This window comes from Mus musculus, chromosome 2, assembly GCF_000001635.26.
Source record: "Mus musculus strain C57BL/6J chromosome 2, GRCm38.p6 C57BL/6J".
Taxonomy (NCBI): Eukaryota; Metazoa; Chordata; class Mammalia; order Rodentia; family Muridae; genus Mus; species Mus musculus.
Window position 1 is genome coordinate 34,473,508 of NC_000068.7, and position 18,141 is coordinate 34,491,648.

The 18,141-nt window shown below is 41.8% G+C and overlaps 1 protein-coding gene across 30 annotated transcripts in view; it reads left to right on the forward strand.

Annotated features, from left to right (window-relative positions):
* The window catches only part of Mapkap1 (mitogen-activated protein kinase associated protein 1), a 218,188-nt gene that overhangs the window by 66,737 nt on the left and 133,310 nt on the right, over positions 1-18,141 (forward strand). For 3 of the 30 annotated variants that reach the window (XM_030250001.1, XM_006497983.3, XM_030249999.1), the window contains one exon: positions 5,188-5,260. The exons of the other annotated variants lie outside the window; for them this stretch is intronic. The gene's annotated coding sequence lies outside the window, so the exon portion shown is untranslated. The remainder of the gene's footprint in view (positions 1-5,187; positions 5,261-18,141) is intronic. 30 annotated transcript variants of the gene reach the window in all.

Below are 18,141 nucleotides of genomic sequence, written 5' to 3' on the forward strand. Positions count from 1 at the left end.
GTACTTCTCCCTCAAGTCCTTAAGTAAAATTGGTTGCCTAGACTGATGGGGACTTCTGAATAAGCTTGCAGGGTTGTTTCACACTCATCAGTGAGATAAGGAAGGGATTCACTTGTAAATATTTTTGTTTCACATTTTTAAAGAATAAGTATTGAATATCTACAGAAAACATACTTTAAAACTACACAGAGTAGACAGTCCTACAGCAACCATTGCTCACTTTGCGAGGAAGAACATTAATTCTAAAGGCTTCTCTGGCTCCCCTCCCAGACACAGAGTGTCTTTAACTCCCTTGCTGCTCGTGCTTTCATACCAGGTATTTGTACCCCTGAACAGTGTCTAGCATTTGCCTAAAGGAGTTACACTTGGAGTGTGCTCGCTCATGTAGCTTCCCTCTGGCAGTGTGATGGTCCAGAGATCCATATGCATAGCAGTAGTTCATTCATTTTCATTGGCAAGGAGGCTCTGTTGTCTGAACATACTGCAGGATATTTATGCATCTCTCTGTTGGACACCTGGGCTGTTTCCAGCTAATAGCTATTGCAAACAAAGCTGTTTATAGACAAGTCACATGTGTAAGAGTGAAAGCGGAGACTTACAAATATTTTGACCACAAAGTGACATATGAAAAATATATTTGATATTTTATTTTAGTATTTTATATAATATGTTCATGTATGTAATAATGGAAACAAAAATTTAATGGAAGAATATATATCTTTATCAATTGGGAATACACACTGAGTTTTAAAATATGTTAATCTTTTATTTAAAAATTGCTGGTGGAGCAGCCACAATGTCACAGTAAGGAAAACCATTTACTTCCAAGCCTAAGGCTCTGAGTTTGATTCCTGGAACCCACATAGCAAAAGGAGAAAATTAGAGAACTAAGTCCCACAGCTCTCCATTGACCTCCAGTTGTGTGCGTTGGTACATGTGTATCTTCAGACATTGCATATATGCTGTGCACAAATATATGTGCAAATAAAACATCCAAACACATAAAAACAGTAAATCTCTTAATTTTTTGTTTAATGTATAGATAGTTTTTTAAAAAAATAATTTTATCAGTTTGAATGTACTACATTTCTCCATTTAAGGCATCCATAGTCTTTAATAATATTATGATTTTCTTCATGGAAGTCTTAATATATAGTTTAATTGATTTATATATATCACCCATCCACGCATAAACACAATATAAATACTTCTTTTGAGATAGGGTTTGCTAGGCAAGCTAGGTTGGCCTAGAACTCATGAACCTCCAGCTTCTACCTCCTGAGTGCTGAGATTGTAGGTAAAAGACACCATGCTCAGCTTATTAGTATTATTCTCTTAATATCTTCATACTCAGTAGTGACTTCCTGTTTATTGTTAATGTATAGAAATACAGTTGCTATTTTCAGTTGATTTAACTTCAGGGACTTTAATATACACACTCTTTATTCTGTTACCTTTTCTACTTTTTCAGATGGTAGCCTTCTCCTACCTCCCCCCCCCCCAAGCCATTCTTGTACTTTGTTATCTTTTTCTTGCTTCTCAGAACTGACTGAGCCCTCCAAAGCTACAAAAGAAACCCATTGAATATTTAATTATTAACTTCAGTCTTTGCTGTCTTGGTAGATGGCTCATGTTGAGTTAGGGAAGATCCTCTGAGCTTCTAGCTTACCCCGTCAGAATTACTTTTACAGTCACGAGTGAATGTTGCATGTGCTCAGTACTTGTCTAGCATTTACGTAGGCTATATTGTATCGGCTTTTTAAAATCTCTTAATATGACTGATTACAGTATTTTATTTCCTTATTTTAAAATAGCAGTGTAACTGGTGAGATAAACTGAGCTTTGGTCATCAAGTATCATAGTGTTATATAATGTGGGTTTGGTTTGCCAGGTCTTGGTTTGTAACTCAGCTGTCCTCAAACTTGCAATCCTCTGCCTCATTCAACCTCCCAAATATGGGGATGGGTCACCAGGATGTTCTTTAGAACTTAAGTTCTTTGTTCTCAAGAAAATTTGACCTATAATTATTTGTACTCTTAGGTTTGAGCCAGGTGTAGTGGCATGCAACTGTAGTTACAGCTACATAAAAAGCTGGGGGGGGGGGTGGACTTGAACTGAGGACTTGAGTCCAGCTGGAGGCAACACAGGGAGCCTTGTCTCAAAGAAAAGGAGGAAGAGAGGGGATTGAAGGGAAGAAACAAGCAGAAGCAGGTAGGGGAGAATTGCAGTCACAGAAGATTTCCAGGGAGCAGTGTGAAGCTCAGGTGAGGGAGGCTGGCCTCTGGGTTTTGTGTCTGATCTAACTTTGGGCGTTACCTACACCAAGAAGAGGTAAGCCTTTGGTCAAGTTGGTTTTGTTAGCCAGCTCAATTCTAGGAAAGGACTAGTAGCCAACAGCCAGCCCCATTCCTAGCAGTTAGGAGATGTGACTTTATTCCCTAAGAGTGGATCTGGATGAGATTACAGCAGCTATGCCTGTGCACTCTTAAATACTGCTTGAGTTTACTTTTCTCATGTATTCATAGGCCACACTTTCAGGCCTGTTTATTGGCCTTATTTTGGGGTGCATGTGAAACTTACAAATAAAAACAGCAGTTTTTATTTCTGCAGCTGATCTTGAGGGCACAGCTGATTCTCATCTCTCTTCAAGAGACTGATCTGGTCCTTGTAACCTTGGCAGCACTTTTGCAGATCCAGGATGGTCTTGTGGCAAAATGACCTTTTGCCCTTTTCCTTGATGATCTAAGTTCATTTGCCTTGCTCTGACTGTGGCTGCTTCGTTTGCACATTTACCATCATGACTAGTAAAGTAAAACATACCCTTCCTCAAGTGTACTGATGAGGTGTGTTCCTTTCTGCCTCTGTTGTGTATTGGGAGTCCTGTCCTTTCTTATGAGCTGTTTGCTCCTGTCAGGATACTGGTTTCTCATTTGCCCATGGTGCCTTGTCATAAAGGGCTTGGGCAGCTGTACTTACTTTAACATTTATTGGAGCTCTTGCTGTGTCTCCTGGTGGAAACCTATTATCTCCCCTTGGAAACCAGGCTTCTGCCATCAGAAGGGCTTCAGCATGTAGGGACAAGACGCATAGATGCCTCAAGTGGGAGTGATAGTGAGTGAGACCATTCCTACTTTTCCTCAGTTCCTAGAGCTACATATTCTGTCTCTTGGGGACATAGAATGTAATTGCTGGGTTTAGTCTTAAATGTTGCCACCTGGCCTTACAGGCTGTTGTCTCTGAGCTAGTGTCACATCCTTTATCTTCAAAGGGTTGTTCAACCACTCTCTTGGTTTCCCAAGAGAGCAAGCACTGTACTGTACCATCTCTCAGGTAGACCAACCAGTTATTGGTGACAAGTTGATGGTGCTTAATCCCATCCCCACTGGTAGGTTTGGGCAGAGATCTATACATATTCAAACATTGATATTCTTTTCTGACAGTAATACTTAAACTGTACAGTATTGGGGAATCAGTATTGGTGTCTGTTGCAGGAAGGGCAGACATTTGATAGTGGGAAATGGCAGCATTAGCTGCGTAGCTGCAAATAGAGGACATGTTGGTAGCCCACAGATAGCCTCTTCTTGTTACCTTGGATGATATTGTGTGCCCACATGGGAGCAGCACTGGGAGGCCTGTGCAAGAGGGTAGCTGAGGTTAAATGAGTCTCCTAGACCACTTGTTTGTTCACTAATTTGCTAGAAGGACTCACAGTACCCAGCAAATAATCACTCTCAAATATTTGCTGCAGCACAGTGTGAGGATATGCACAGCACTGTGGGCAGAAAGGCAAGGTATCCAAAGTAGTCTGGACAAAGCCAGGTGCTGTCTGCCTCTCCAGCTTTTAGCGAGTGATGTTCCTTAAGGATGCTTTCAGCTTTGGCTGGTTTGGAGTACCGTGTATGTAGTTGAGCGTGGCATCCCTGATTCTTTGGGCCAAAAAAAGGGTTCCTTCTTCCTGTGCCCAAGGATTTTTGTCCCCTTTCACAGGGACCACAAGGATAGATAGGTATTTGCATTGTCCCCCAGTTCAAAAAGTAACCAAAGTTCTGGAAGTACCATTGAAAAGGAGGCACACATGCAGTCAACAGAGATGCAGAGAAAAAGGACTGCTGGCATTGGTTAGAAAGTAAAGCTGAGGCTTCCCCCTGTGCTTTGCTGCAACTGGCCAAAATCTAATTTTCTGTAACTGCTTAGTTGTGCATCTTATCAGGAATGGGGGCTTACGTTGCCTGCCTCTGTGTAGCCTTTGCTCTGTTTCCACATGTCCAGAGAGAAGAGGTACATCTTCATCACCATTCTTGTGCTTCTCTCCACACCACAGTAGTCACTTTGTTTTTTAGTAGAGGAAATCGGTTTATTTGAAACGTTTGTCTTAATCCTCTATGGAAATGTCAGTTTATGGAAGGTTAAAACAGCTTGCTTGGGCTCCTCCCAGAGTCTCTTCTGCAATTGTTGCAAAGGAAACCCCAGAGAAACCCCTGAGCAGGGCTTCAGAAGAGCTGGGGCTATGAGCTGGGGCTATGAGCTGGGGCTGTGAGCTGGGCCAGCACTGCAGATGCTTTATCAGGCGCTGTATGGAGAGCAGAAGGAATGGTTTGCATGCAGTGTCTCTGCTTTCCAGCCGAGCAGACATCTCCTTTGGGTACCTCAGAGGCAGCCCAAGAAGTCTTAAATGCGAGTATGTTTTCCTTTTAGTATTTTACATTGGCTTTGAAAGCATAATATTTGAGGTTTGTCTGACTTGAATTCTTACTGTCCCCGTGTTTTGGACAGGGTCTCACTATGTAGCTATGGCTGGCTTGGAACTCATTATGTAGAACTTGTTAGCCTTAAACTCCTACGTGCTGGTTTAAAGGTTGTTCCACCCACCACACCTAGTTTTGCATTGCTAGTGCCATTTTCCTCTCTGTTTACTCTGTACATCAGAGGATTTGAGGAGTTAGAGGAAAACACAGACAAATGAAAAGGCAGTCAAGAAACTTTGCTGCCTTTTTCATGGCCAAAAGAGTTGCCTATGGCATCTAGGAGCACAGCAGCTATCTGATGAAAACTTTAGGTTTTTTCTTGGGAAATGTTTTTTTTTTTTTTTTTTTTTTTTCCCTAGTAGCACTGTGGCCAGAGAGGAGCAGTGTACTCAAGTAACCCAGCTCAGTGGGACTTGCTGTGTTGTTCTCTCACTCGCTGCAGGTGCTGTCTGAAACCTTGCCCTCCCCGAGGCCCACTGTTACCTCCGCTACTCACAAGGGCCAAAGATTGATTTGTAAGTCATTTGCTGTTTGTCTTCACACAGCTTTATTAAGTACAAAATAAGTAATGTTGTATTGGATGGAGGCAGTTTAAGTTGGCTGAGAATGCAGGCTCTGGAGGCTTGCATCCCCACCTTTACCATCTGTCACTTCAGGCAGGTCACTTCCCTGCAAAGTAGGAAGAATGGGTGACTGTCCATCACAGAGCTGTTTGAGATTTGTACATAGTCACTGTGTATGTCATTCACAGCACAGTGGGACCCACAGTAGTGTTTAATAAGTACCAGCTACTGTAGTATTGGAGTCAGAGAGAGGTTTTTAAGAACACCTTTGTATCCTGGCTGTCTTCCTTTGATAAGAGTGAAGTTCACTCTGTTTCTGAATGGTGTCACTCATTTCTCCAGCTCGCTCATAATACTTAGTGTCTTAGTCTCTAGAATATTGCCATATGAAATTAGTCTTCGTAGCTCATAAATGATTGAATGCCAGCAGTTTTGTGTGATTCAGCTTCATAATCTAGCCGCGGTTGAGTTTCTGCTGCCTGCTAGAATGTGTGTTTTTCTCTTTCTAGGAAGGATGCACTGTTATTCACACCATTTGTGAAGAGAGAATCTGAGGATTAGAAAAGTGGACAGACTTGCCTTAGGTTACATACTGATAAGTAGTTAAGCCAGAACTCTAATTCAAGAACCCCAAGCTCAGTTAGTATCTCTTCTGTCTCATGGGGAGTCTCACAAGTACTGCTCAGAGCTAGGCACTTGCTTCTTTCACCTCTGTTGCAGACAACCTGGGTTTGTCTCCCTATTTGAAGCAACACCTGCAGGGGTAGGTTCAGTTGGCTTGGCTCTTTTTTCAAGCCAATTCTCACTGACTCATGAGATTCCTCGTGGCTGCTGTTTTTAGCATCTGCTCTGCAAGAATGTCCTGGGACTGTGTCTCAGTTTCCTTGGAATTATTGAGGATAGATGCAGAATCCTGTACAGTGGAGGAAGCTGAGGGTAGATGGGTTGTACAACTCAGGGAAAGGCTCGAGCCTCTTCTGCGTCTGTCTTGGTTCAGAGCCCAGGTCTTTACTCCTGTCCTCCACTTCCTCCTCTCATCTTTGGAAATGTTGCACAGCTGAGGAGGAGGGCAGCCCTTTCAGGACAGTAGCTTCCTAGTGAAGGTGCCTTCCACACTCTGTAATGAATTTTAAGACTGGAAGCCTCTCAGTATATTTCCTGAAAGAAATCATATTCTAGATATATTCCTGTTTGAATTTTTTTCTGGCACTAAAAATTATTTCTCAATTTAATTTGCTTTCAAAGGAATTAATATCTTTGAAAATATGCCACTAAAACAACTACGGTTGAATTCTAGTCAATCTCAAAAGAGAGTGACTTCGGGTCTTTAAAGGGAACTTGGAAGTAATTACTTAATACCTGAATTCCAGATGATGACATAGCATGTTTTGAGAGCGCTTCCTTGACCTAGCAGTCTGCACGGTCAGTGGGTCCAGCTCCCTCCTGAGCTCCTGCTCCTGAGCCTTGGTGGTGACGCCTCTGGTGTTTGCAGCTGGAGGCTGCACTAAGTTCTTTGTTGTTCCATTGTTTCCTTTAGGGTAAGTGAATAATTAAGAGGAACATCTTTTCTGAGCAGCTGGAGCCAAATTCCAGCTGACTACAGCACCTGCAAAGATGGCGCCTCAGCCTCTGGGTTGCAGGGTGGGATGCCAGCCGTGAGTCACAACAATGGGCGCCAAAGTGCAGAGACATGCCTATGCTGCACAGCTCCTGTCCTTCTGTGAGCTTCAGATGGCAGGAATATCACCGAATGCAAAGTGTCTGCTTTAGACTAATTAGTGGGATGATTTGTGAAATGGTGACTATTTATTTAATTAATCACAAGCACAAAGCCATAAAACCCATATTTTAAAAATCCCTGTTAGTTTGCCATGTGGTTAATAGATTGGAGCACATTAAAAAGTGACATTGTGATGTATTAAAAACGTTCCACCTAAGATCCCTTCAGGAAGGAGCAGAAGCTGTCTGTGTAGGTGCTGAGATGGGCCTGTCTGGTTTGACCCTTCTGAGGGTGGGTGCTGCCAGCAGCATTTACCTTTTGAATGGCGTCTGGATTAGAATAGCTCCTCCCAGAACATTCCAAAGGAAGGAATTTTGTAAAGTAACTCAAAAATTAGGATTGAACTTGATTTGGTAGTGTTTTTCTTAATGATAAGGACCTATAATTTTCTACAAATTACTTTGTATTGACAAAGCATAGGAATATCTCTTACAATACAATATAGGTCTTTTGCTTGTGTTTGTGGGTGAAGAGGTCATTTAATTAACAGAATACTAAATGCAAAAACATTTTTGTTGCAGCTGTCAGAACTGCATTGTTTGGCTCTAGTATTGCTTTCTGTCAATGGGAGAAAGGGTAATTGTTATACTTGTTTGGTTTCAGTACAGGTGAATTGTTGTTCAAGAGATGAAACTGCCATTAAAAATGAGAATAAATGACTTTAATTGTAACAAACTATGGGTGGCTTTTATAGACTCCATGTTCTAGTTGATTTTGAGTGTCAATTAGGCACAAGCAAGTATACCACACATTAGACGCCTCTGTAGGCGCCTGTGCAGTGCTTTTGTCCCATTCTCACACACAGATTATTGAAGCAGTCAGGTTTAGAATGCTGTGCAGCATGTCTGAGCCATGGGCTCAGTTTTCAGCCCCATTGAGGAAAATCAAACCGATTATTGTTCCTGCTAAGAAGCAAGGTTATTTACAGTGAACTCTGCTCTCCAAAGTCCTGCAGTCATGTGAGAACGCACAGCTCAGAGGATGGGGTGCAAAGGAAACTGACCGTCCAGCTCTCCGCCTGTGCTTCTGTGCTGGGCTGCACTATTCCCTGCTCTGTGAGGAGGGGACAGAATAAAACATGATATGTTAATGCAGCCTGGAGCTGGTGTGCTAGTGATGATTACAATGCAGAGAAAGCATTTCTCATAACTGCTAGTGCCTACTGGAGCCTTTGAAACATCTGGACTTTTAATTGAAAAATAGTGTGGTGCTGTGTAAGGCAGACATGCTAAGTGAAGTCACTCATTTGGAATACAAAAAGATAATTGATAAAGTGTTTTATTTACACTGTATTTAAGTATTCATACTTTGTTATGCTTTGTATAACAGGGAATTACTGGGTTAAATTTTCATGAACGTAGACACTCTAAAATGAGATAAATTAAGTGAAAGTATTAGTAGAATTTCCCATTGAAATCAGTGAACAGTTTGCTCCAGAAGGGTGTACACTGTTGCATCAGTTAGAACCTTCTAAAGAAGCAAAGAGTTCAGGCGCTAGTGGTTGATTTCATGTTTTGAAAGAACTAGCTTCCGACCTGGTAACACCATTACATTTTTTTCCAGTTACTGCAATCATATCTTGGAATTTTTGTTTTGTTTTGTTTTGTTTTGTTTTGTTTAAAAAAAAAAAAAGGTCCTGGCATAATGGTAAATGGTTCTAATGGCAGCATTATTGCCCAATAAACCAAAGCCTTCCCTACCTCTGGGGCAGGTTATCAGAGTCTGCCCAGGAGAGCAGAAGAGCTGGGGAAGGGCGTGCAATTAACCTTTGTCCTGCCTTCCAGCAGGGGAACTGACCCAGCAGCCTTCCGAGGAAATCCAATTTAATTTAAAATGAATTTGAAAAGACAAATTAGCCATATCTATTTTAATAAGATAAAAATCCAACTCTGCCAGTGTCTGGTTTAGTTAGGACCTCCAAGGAGATCAGACTGACTGAGCCTCAGGATGAGCATGGAGAAATGTCAGGGGCTAACCTAGACACCCTGGGGACCCGGGCACACTAGTGACTCTTCAGTTTCTACAAGCTAGCAAGTCTGGGCTGCCCCTTCCTGCAGAGGCTTGTAACCTAAGGAGCACTGTGACCACCTCAAGCCCCTAGCCGGATGGAGGTTGACACCATATGCTGCTGACCCTTCTCTCCAGGTGCCAAATTGTTATTTTCCTCCCTGGATGAGAGCACACTGGCATACTGCCACCTGGGTACCAGATTTACTAACAGAAAGACCTTATAATTACAGATTTGTCTCTTCGCTTAAGAATAGCTATCCTTATGATCTATGAGTTAGTATTGACTGCTGCTTGTGAAAACTGAAGAGGTTGCTACCAGCTTTTTAAGGGGCCTTATGTTCTTTTGCATTTTAATCCCAGAAACAGGATTACCAAGTTGCACTGTGCCCACCTGCAAGCCTCTCCACTCCCTGAGTATCTAAGGCAGCCCTTCCTCTATCCCTCTTCCTCCCTTTCTATCGGCAACCCCTAGTTTTGAAGTTGTGGTTGCAGCATTTGTACCCCTTGCTAGATAGTGAGTGCTTCAGGTATGAGATTTACCCAGAGAGAAGGGTTTGCCATGGGAGGAGGAGGACTTGACACTGCCTCCTAAAAAATTTGGAGTAGCCTACATAATATTCCTCAGCTCTAAGACAGTCTTCGTGGGTGAATTAAGTGAGATACTAGGATTCTGGATACATGCCCAGCAAGCGGTATCAAGCAGAGGTAAAAAGCTACATGGCAGTACAGTAAGGTATCAGTCCTTACTGCCAGCCCAGTGGTTGGCTCAGTTTGTGGTGTGTGCTCTGTGCAGTCCCGGATTTCACAGAGAGACAGGCAAGCAGCATATCTTACTGCTTGGTGGAGATGGTCTCACTGTGAGTCCAGGCAGCCTGGAAGTCACAGTGGAGTCCAGGCTGGCCTCAAACTTGCAGTGATCCTCCTGCTTCTGCTTCCCCATCACACTTGGTTGTCTTTCAGCTGCTCAGTACTAACTGTCCTCAGTGCTCATGGACTCAACTTTCCCCTCATTTTAAACAATAGCTTCCTTCCTCTTGCTTCTTTCCCCTAGGTTTCTGCCCTGGAGACTGGTGAAGGCTTGGTAGAGTTTTGGATGCTGCTTTGCAGTTATACATTTTGTATGTAACTCCAAGACTCTCAGGGTTATTCTAGATGCACAATAATGATTTGCTTTCTCTTTTTCTTGCTGATTCTGTTTCTGTACATTTACAAGCTGCTAAATGAAAATCTTCAGTTGACCATTTGTGTCTGTATTTTCCTATGAGGGAAAAAAAAGCAGTGTGTTTTGGTCTTTGAGTTGTAGGTTCTTTGCATGGCTTTTTTTTTTTTTTTTTTTTTTCAAATACAGAGCAGACCCACCCCAGATCTCACGTATGCATTTTGAGGATGAAAGTGAATATCATAATTGGAGAAATGTAAGGCTATTTATTTCCATTTTGTCTGATGTTTTTACATTGTTTGTTAGGAGGTGCGTCAGGGACTTGAATTAATTATAATTACTGAAGAGACATACACTGATTGAGCAAATAAAGTAGTAAGCTCATTTATGCCAGGGCTGTCTAATTATAGCCCAACTTTGGATAAGCTGTATGTGCATGAAAGATTAATTTTACAAGATTTTTAGGACTTACTAAATGATGATTTGGTGAAACGTTTGAATTCTATTATTGAAGAACATCAAGTCTTAAACTGATAAAGCAGGCATGTGCTTGGTACTACAGAGAAATGTGTGGGTCTTAAAGACCAGGTAAATCAAGGAAACGATAGAATTTTAAGGTGAATATTTATGTTAGTGTTTAATCAACTGAAACTCTACAAGAAAATCTGTGCCTGGATCTTCACTGTCTTTGCAGCTCTGCTCAGAAATGTTTTAGCCTCTTGAAGTTCAGTTGTCCATGGGGTAATTGAGGGGTTGTGCCACAGTTTCCTGTAGTTGAGGACTGTGGTGATGGCCAACTGTGTGACCTTTGCCAGAGCTCCCCCCAACTAGTAATGGAGTCAAGCATGTGCTCTCCATTGAGTTTTAATGTTGAAAGTTGGTATTAAATCTTAAAAGACTCATTATACTATGAAAATTGATAGCGTTTAAAACATGTAACTCTTCTTTATGGTCCAAAAAATCCTGTTTTTACTTTTAAAGTGTATTGATTTTATTATATAAATGATTTAATAATAAAGAGATCTCTAAACTTATGCTAGGTGATGGGGCTTAGTTCATGCAAATTACCTTTCCCTGATATTATCATCATTATGGAAGCCATTGTTTGTATAATTAAATGCAGAGTGCTGTGTAGCATTTAATGATCAAAAAATCCCACAATGGCTATGAAAATTCAAGATGGACACTTTCTATCTTGTAAAAATGGCTTTAAGATGACTGAATCTTAGGACATACTGTAACTGTCTCCAGGCCAGATGAGAGGAGATTGCTATAGATTTTCTTTGCAAACAATTGAAGAAATCTTTCCCTGTTGCCTGTGCCTCCTTTTGCATAGAAGAATATTTTGTCTGAGCAGCAGCTTTGACCACATAAGAAGGATCACTGACTACATAACAGTCGTGGGAACAGAGCTCTTGCAGGAGAGATGCAAGCATCAACTCAGGGCCTCTGCACAGATCTATACCCCAGTTCCACAGAGCCCTGGTACAAGCTTCACTTTTGCTTTAGACTGCGGTATTTTAAAAACAGATGTTCTCCTGTGTATTTCACAGCTGAGGGAACTTGACTTCTAAAGAGGTTACAGACCTGTACATAGTCACACCACTCAAAGCTGACAGGCCCACAGTCCAGACCAACCCTTTGCCTCTGCACTGAGGGGCCTGGCACCCGAGACATGATACCACCAGCATGGTAGACATGGATGGTAACGGGAAGTGTGTTGTTCTGAATTAAGCTTGAGGAAAGTGGTTGCCATTCCTGTTACAGTCTGAATAGGCTTTCAGTTTTCCCCTCCTGCTTCCCCTATTCTTTGTTTACTGCTTAACATAAATTTGACAATGAATGACCAAATTTTTCCAGTTGATATATATTTTTAAATTTTTATTTTACTGGCTGGTCATGGTGGTGCATGCCTTTAACCCAGCATTTCAGAGGCAGCGGCAGGCCCATCTCTGTCTCTGTAGAGTTTGAGACCACCTGGTCTACATAGCTAGTTCCAGGCTACCTAGGGCTGTATAATATGACTTGTCTAGGAAAAATAAAGGTATTATTATTATTATTATTGTTATAAATGTGCTGTGGAGAGCTTGTCAGTGTCACAGTGTATGTCTGGAGGTTGGAGGACAACTTTCAGGAGTTGGTTCTCTCCGTCAATCATGGTTTCCAGAATCCAAGAATTGGGCTTATTGAGCAAGCACCTGTTGCTGTTGAGTATTTTTGCTGGCCTTCATTTGCTAACTTAATTTATTTAAGTTTATTGTTCAAACCACACAGGATAACTCAATGCTTAAAACAGGGGTGTTAGGCTTCCTCCCATCCCCAAGGATCAGGGCATTAAAAGTTTTGAGAAGAACAACTTCCTGTACCTGTCTAGGGCTGTAGACTTTTGCTGTGATGTTACAGTTTTCCTGTGCTGTCTTCTGGAAAAGGTCACAGTCCAGTGTGCTCTACAGTACAGCAGCCCAGGTGACCTTGAAAAGGTCACAGTCCAGTGTACTCTACAGTACAGCAGCCCAGGTGACCTTGAAAAGGTCACAGTCCAGTGTGCTCTACAGTACAGCAGCCCAGGTGACCTTGAAAAGGTCACAGTCCAGTGTACTCTACAGTACAGCAGCCCAGGTGGCATTGGGTTTTTGTTTGGTTTGGTTTGTGTGTTTGGAGTTTTGGTTTGGTTATAGGTATATAAAGGAGGCCGGGCAAGGGCTGGGAGGGAAGTGCTGGAAAGCAGCAGTAGACTTGTTCAGATGTCATTAGGCTAGCACCAAGATCAGTGGGAATACTCTGCAGGAATCTTTTACCCAACAGGAAGAAACATTGAATTGTCAAGACTGTCCATGGGGGTAAGGTAGAGGGCTTAGGTTTTTGTTTGTTTGTTTGTTTTGTTTTGTTTTTAGCTGGTGACAGGGCCACATCAGTTTAGGGCTTCAGGAGAGGCTGCTGCATGCCACATTCTGAGGGTGTTTTACAGGAGATACCCAGAAGCTGTCTTAAGAGTTTCAAGTCTGTGGTTGTCAATAAAACCTTTTAAGTCTCTGATTATAAAGTAAGATTATTATATCCACATATAGCAAGAATAGTGGCCAAGAGCATTTCAGGAGCCATTACTGTAGATCAGAGAAATGAATGCTTCTCCATGGAATCTTTTCAGGTCCTCCCTGCAACCCCATGAGGGAGAACTGTTATTCTCCATGCTTTTAAAATCCTGTGTGTGTATGATGTGTGTTCTCATGCGTGTGTGGAAGTGAGAGGTTGACTTTGTTTCCTTGCTCTGTTGCTTCTCATTTTATTTACTTACTTTTTGTTGTTTATTATTTTCTTGAGATAGACTCTCTCACTAAACCTGGAGCTCACTGGTGGCTAGATTAGCTGACTATATAGCACCATGCCACTATGCCCTATTTCCTGTTGTTTATTTACAATGGAATCGCACTATGTAGCTTTGAGTGACCTGGACCTTGCTTGTAGACCAGATTAGCCTCGAACTCACAGAATCTGTCTGCCTCTGTCTCCCAAGTGCTGGAATTAAAGCTGTGTGCCACCACGTGCCTAGCATCTAACATACGTTTTGAAGATCCAAACTCAGGCTCTCATTCTTTGCGGATAAGGACATCATGACCTAAAAAAGCCTAAGTTGCTGAAGGTCAGTCTCTGTCGGCGTTGTGTGCAGGCCTGAGTTCCGGCTTATGCTCTTCACCACCACACTGTGCTGCCTTCCAGCTTCTGTTACAATGGCAAGGATCCAAGAAGCACCCAGATCAGAACTTGACCTCCTTAAAGAAGGAGTGACAGTTGACGTTCTTGATAATAAAAGCTTAATGGAACCAAGGTTGGTGATTCAGAGGGAATTAATGAAATTTTGTCAATTTTATTTTAAGCTTGTCAGAAAATACAGTGTCCAGTGACAAACTGTAGAAATGTTTTTGACAAATTAACTTGACTACAGGTGCCAGATCAGGGAAATGTTAATTTAATAGCCTTTAAGCAGTCTAGATTTATTGAGGGTTAAGATAGCAGTACAAAGCCAACTCCATAGCTCTGAATGGATTTGTCATATAGTTTTATATAAAATCTATTCATATTCATTGCTACTATTTTGAATGCAAAAAAAGTGAGTTCATCTCCTGAGCCCATAAAACTGTAGTGTTTAGAAGTTTTTCCTCTGTTATAAAGAGCCTCTTTATTTTTCACAATTAGATAATCTGGTTTATTGTGTTTGAAAATATTACTTATCTTCAAATGGAAACCATTAAATGTTGTTAGAGAAGTGAGCATATAAGTGTACCAGATCTTGCCTTGCTATCACCCTATGTAGGATAGGGAGAAAGGTGTCAGTAGAAAGGCAAAGCAGCTATTGCTTAAACACAATATTTCCTTTCAAAGACTACAAATAAAATAAACCTTTTATCAATTTGCATTATTATGTTGTCTGGATACACTGATGCATTTATTTGTGCATTAAAATTACATATAATGATCTGTTTGTGCAGTTGTGACTAATGGAATAACGTTGCCTGCTTTTTGTCTCTTTAATTGCAGAAGCCAAGCTATCTGTCCTTTCTGTTTCCTTCCTTTGGCAAAGAAATTGAACACTTAGCAACAGTTTGGAGATCTGCTATTCAATTTATTATTGGAAGTGTTTATGTTAAGTAGCCCTGCTACCTGAGCCTTATGTTCGTAAGTCTTAGTTCAGTTGACTCAAGTGATGAGGGTTGTTCCTGAGTGAAAATCATTTTAATCAGGCCATGTAGCTTGCAATCCCAGCAGCATGCAGGAAGCAAAGATAGGAAGATCACACATGTGAGACCAGCAAGACCTACATAGCAAGGTCCTGGCTAGCCAGGGCTATAGAGTGAGACCCTGTCCAAATGGAGTCAGGGGCAGGCTTGAAAGATGGCTTAGCAGTTAAGAACACTGGCTACTCTCCCAGAGGACCTAGGTTTGATTCCAGGTACCTACGTGGTGGCTCACAATTGTTTGTAACTCCAGTTGAAAGGATCCAACACCCTCTTAACCTCAGACATCAGGCACAAATGTAATGCACAGATATACATACAGGCAGAACACACACACTCAAAATAAATACAGGGTTTTGTTGTTTTGGGATTGTTTTTGTTTTTGTTTTTGTTTTTGAAGCAGGCTCTCTCTATGTAGACCAGGCTGGCCTTGAACTTGCAGCAGTCTGCCTGCCTCTGCCTCCTTAGTGCTAGAAGTAAAAGCATGTGCATACTTAGTTTAACATAAAATTATTTTTAAAAAAGATTATTTGAAATTGAACAGCATCTGTTCTTTCTGCTTCCTCTATTTTGGAAACTATAAAGTGCCTAATTTTGTATTAGTTTTATTATAGGCAATAGATAATATAGGCTATATATATATATATATATGTATGTATGTATGTATCTAGGTTCTATATTATTTTAGTTAATGAGACACATTGTCTAAATGGACCAGTCCATCATCATGTCCATTGCTGTACGTCTCAGCTACTTCCTATTTACATTCTCTGTGACAAATTCTTTTTAAGCTTTATATTTTTAGATTGGAAAAGCTAATTATTAGATTATTAATAAGATGGCTTATGGTTCATAATGTTGATATTCTTTTGATAGGCTTGAAAACACATTTCCAATGTATCATAAGCTACAAAGACTCATATCCCTTTACCCAGTAATATACACATAGAATGTGTACATATTTATATCAAAGAATGTTTCAGAGAATACAGCTTACAATAGTGGGATGTTAAATCTGTTCAGCTCAGTAAGCTGCAGGTAATGAAGTGTTTTAATCATTATTCCTCACTTGCTGTATGTCAGGTCCTGTGTTATATGTGCAGGAGGCATTTCAGAGAAGAGTGGCCTGGAGTAACAGAGACAGTCAGTTTCCGAGGATAAGAAAGAAGTGAGAGACCTGAGGAGTTGGTTTAGCTTAGCAAAGCTAACCCTAAACCTCTGCTGTACTTCAGGCCCAAGGAACATACACAAGTGGATGGAATGCAGTTGTTGTGTTTCTGTAATGAGAGAAGAGGAAGGGAGAGATAGAAAACAGTGAACTGTAAGGTCGTGAGAATCAAGGAAGTAGGGGCGAGGCAGTGATTTTGAACTTTCCCTTCTTGGAAGAGGAGACGTTTGCGTTGAAGGGCAGAGGAAAGCCTGCATTCCTTGGTCAGTGAGTATCTGTGGGTGTCATGTGTATGAGAAACGAACCTTGTATTTGCTTATCTCAGTGAGAAAGTGGAGGTTCTGAGAGGTGTCTAAGGGCAGCTGTCAGAGCCAGGATTCAAATCTGGATGCAGGTGACCGCAAGTCTGTGATCTGAATTGTTGTTCTGTGTATTGAGTAGCAGTAAGGCATTGGTGCTGGTTGTCCAGGTTACTAGCTGCCATGCCAAGGCAGAAATGTTAGCACCCAGTGGTGGAAACAGCAGGTTTCTGACTGGTGTGATCTATTGTTTGAGGGAGATCTCTGCTGTTGACAGGAAGGAGGTAGGACTATGAAGATGTGGGCTTCCTGAGGTAAAGACAGTTGAAACAAAGAGGATGATATGGCTTCATTTGGACCAGTGCCACAGGACAGACAGCAGGAGAAAGGTTTGAGAGACATGTCAGGGCCAGTAGCTGGTGCTGATGATAGGAGAGCCGATTGCAGAGAACACTGGCCGAAGGAGCACTCTTCTGTTGCCTCAGATCTGTGGCTAGCTTCACATGTGCTGACTGACTATAAGTCATCATTTAGAATTGTTTAAGTTACATATTTAGATCTTACCTGGTCATGTGTGTTTGCACATGCCACAGGGTAGTGTCCTCAGGGCACTTCTAGGGAATCCACTCTGTTCTGTGGGCCCTGGGTCATCGGGTCTGGCAGCAAGTGCTTTACCTGCTGAGGCACCTCACCCGCTGGATTTGTTGCTTTTTATTTTTCTTTAATAAAAACTGGTAAGCCCTGGGCCTTACCTGTGCTAGGGAAGTGCTGCCCTGGCGCTCTAGTCCCAGCTCACATACTGTGTCCCTAGTCCGTGTTTGCTGGGCACCTTAACCTGAGCTGCATTTCCAACATGGAGCTTCTCTCTCTTACCGAAGGCCCTTAAGCCGTGAGCGGTACTGACCCTTGCTCTCATCATCTCCTTTTTGTTGCTGTTATTGCTTATAATTACAGTCTTTTGCTTCTAATTGGAAACGTAGTATTCATTATAAAAAATACAAAGCAAAATATTAAAACCACTCATAAAATCATCATGTCTCAGAAGGAAACTCTGCCTTGCCCTGCCTCTGTTGTGCTGATTGTTAAACCACTGAGCAGCTTCTCTGGGCTCATGGTTCTCTGTCAGGGAGCATGAAGGTTTTCCCATGGTGCCTCTTCAACCCCTGCCAGTGTGACCACCTCTGGCCTTTTTTGGCAGCCTTTCTCTTTTCCTTCGTAGAGTGTTCACTCCCCAGCAGGCCAGGAGACTGCTGAGGGTCTGCTCCACACCATGCTTATTAGACTGGATCTTCTGGTTCCAGCAAGGTGTTAGAGTGGGTATTTGTTGGCTGCATGAGAGGGGAGGGAGATACAGCTGAAACCGGTCCCCGTGAAGCCCGCCCTCTCTCATGTTCTAATTATGGCTTTATCTCCCCAATCCTGTATTGGGGAGCACATAAATTGCTGTGCAGTAAAGCTGTGTGACACAATCTTTGTTTATTGTTAGTTGCTTTTTAATACTTGGATGTTAGGTCTCTGGAATATTGCTTTCTTCATGTGTGATGAATACTTTTAATCCTTTGGTCACCTTATTTTTTTTTAATAAGTTAATTACTTTCTATTATGTTGATGGATTGTTTTATGTTTTAGATGATTTTCTCTAAATCTTGCAACACAGGGACTCTCAGATCAAACTCACTGCCAC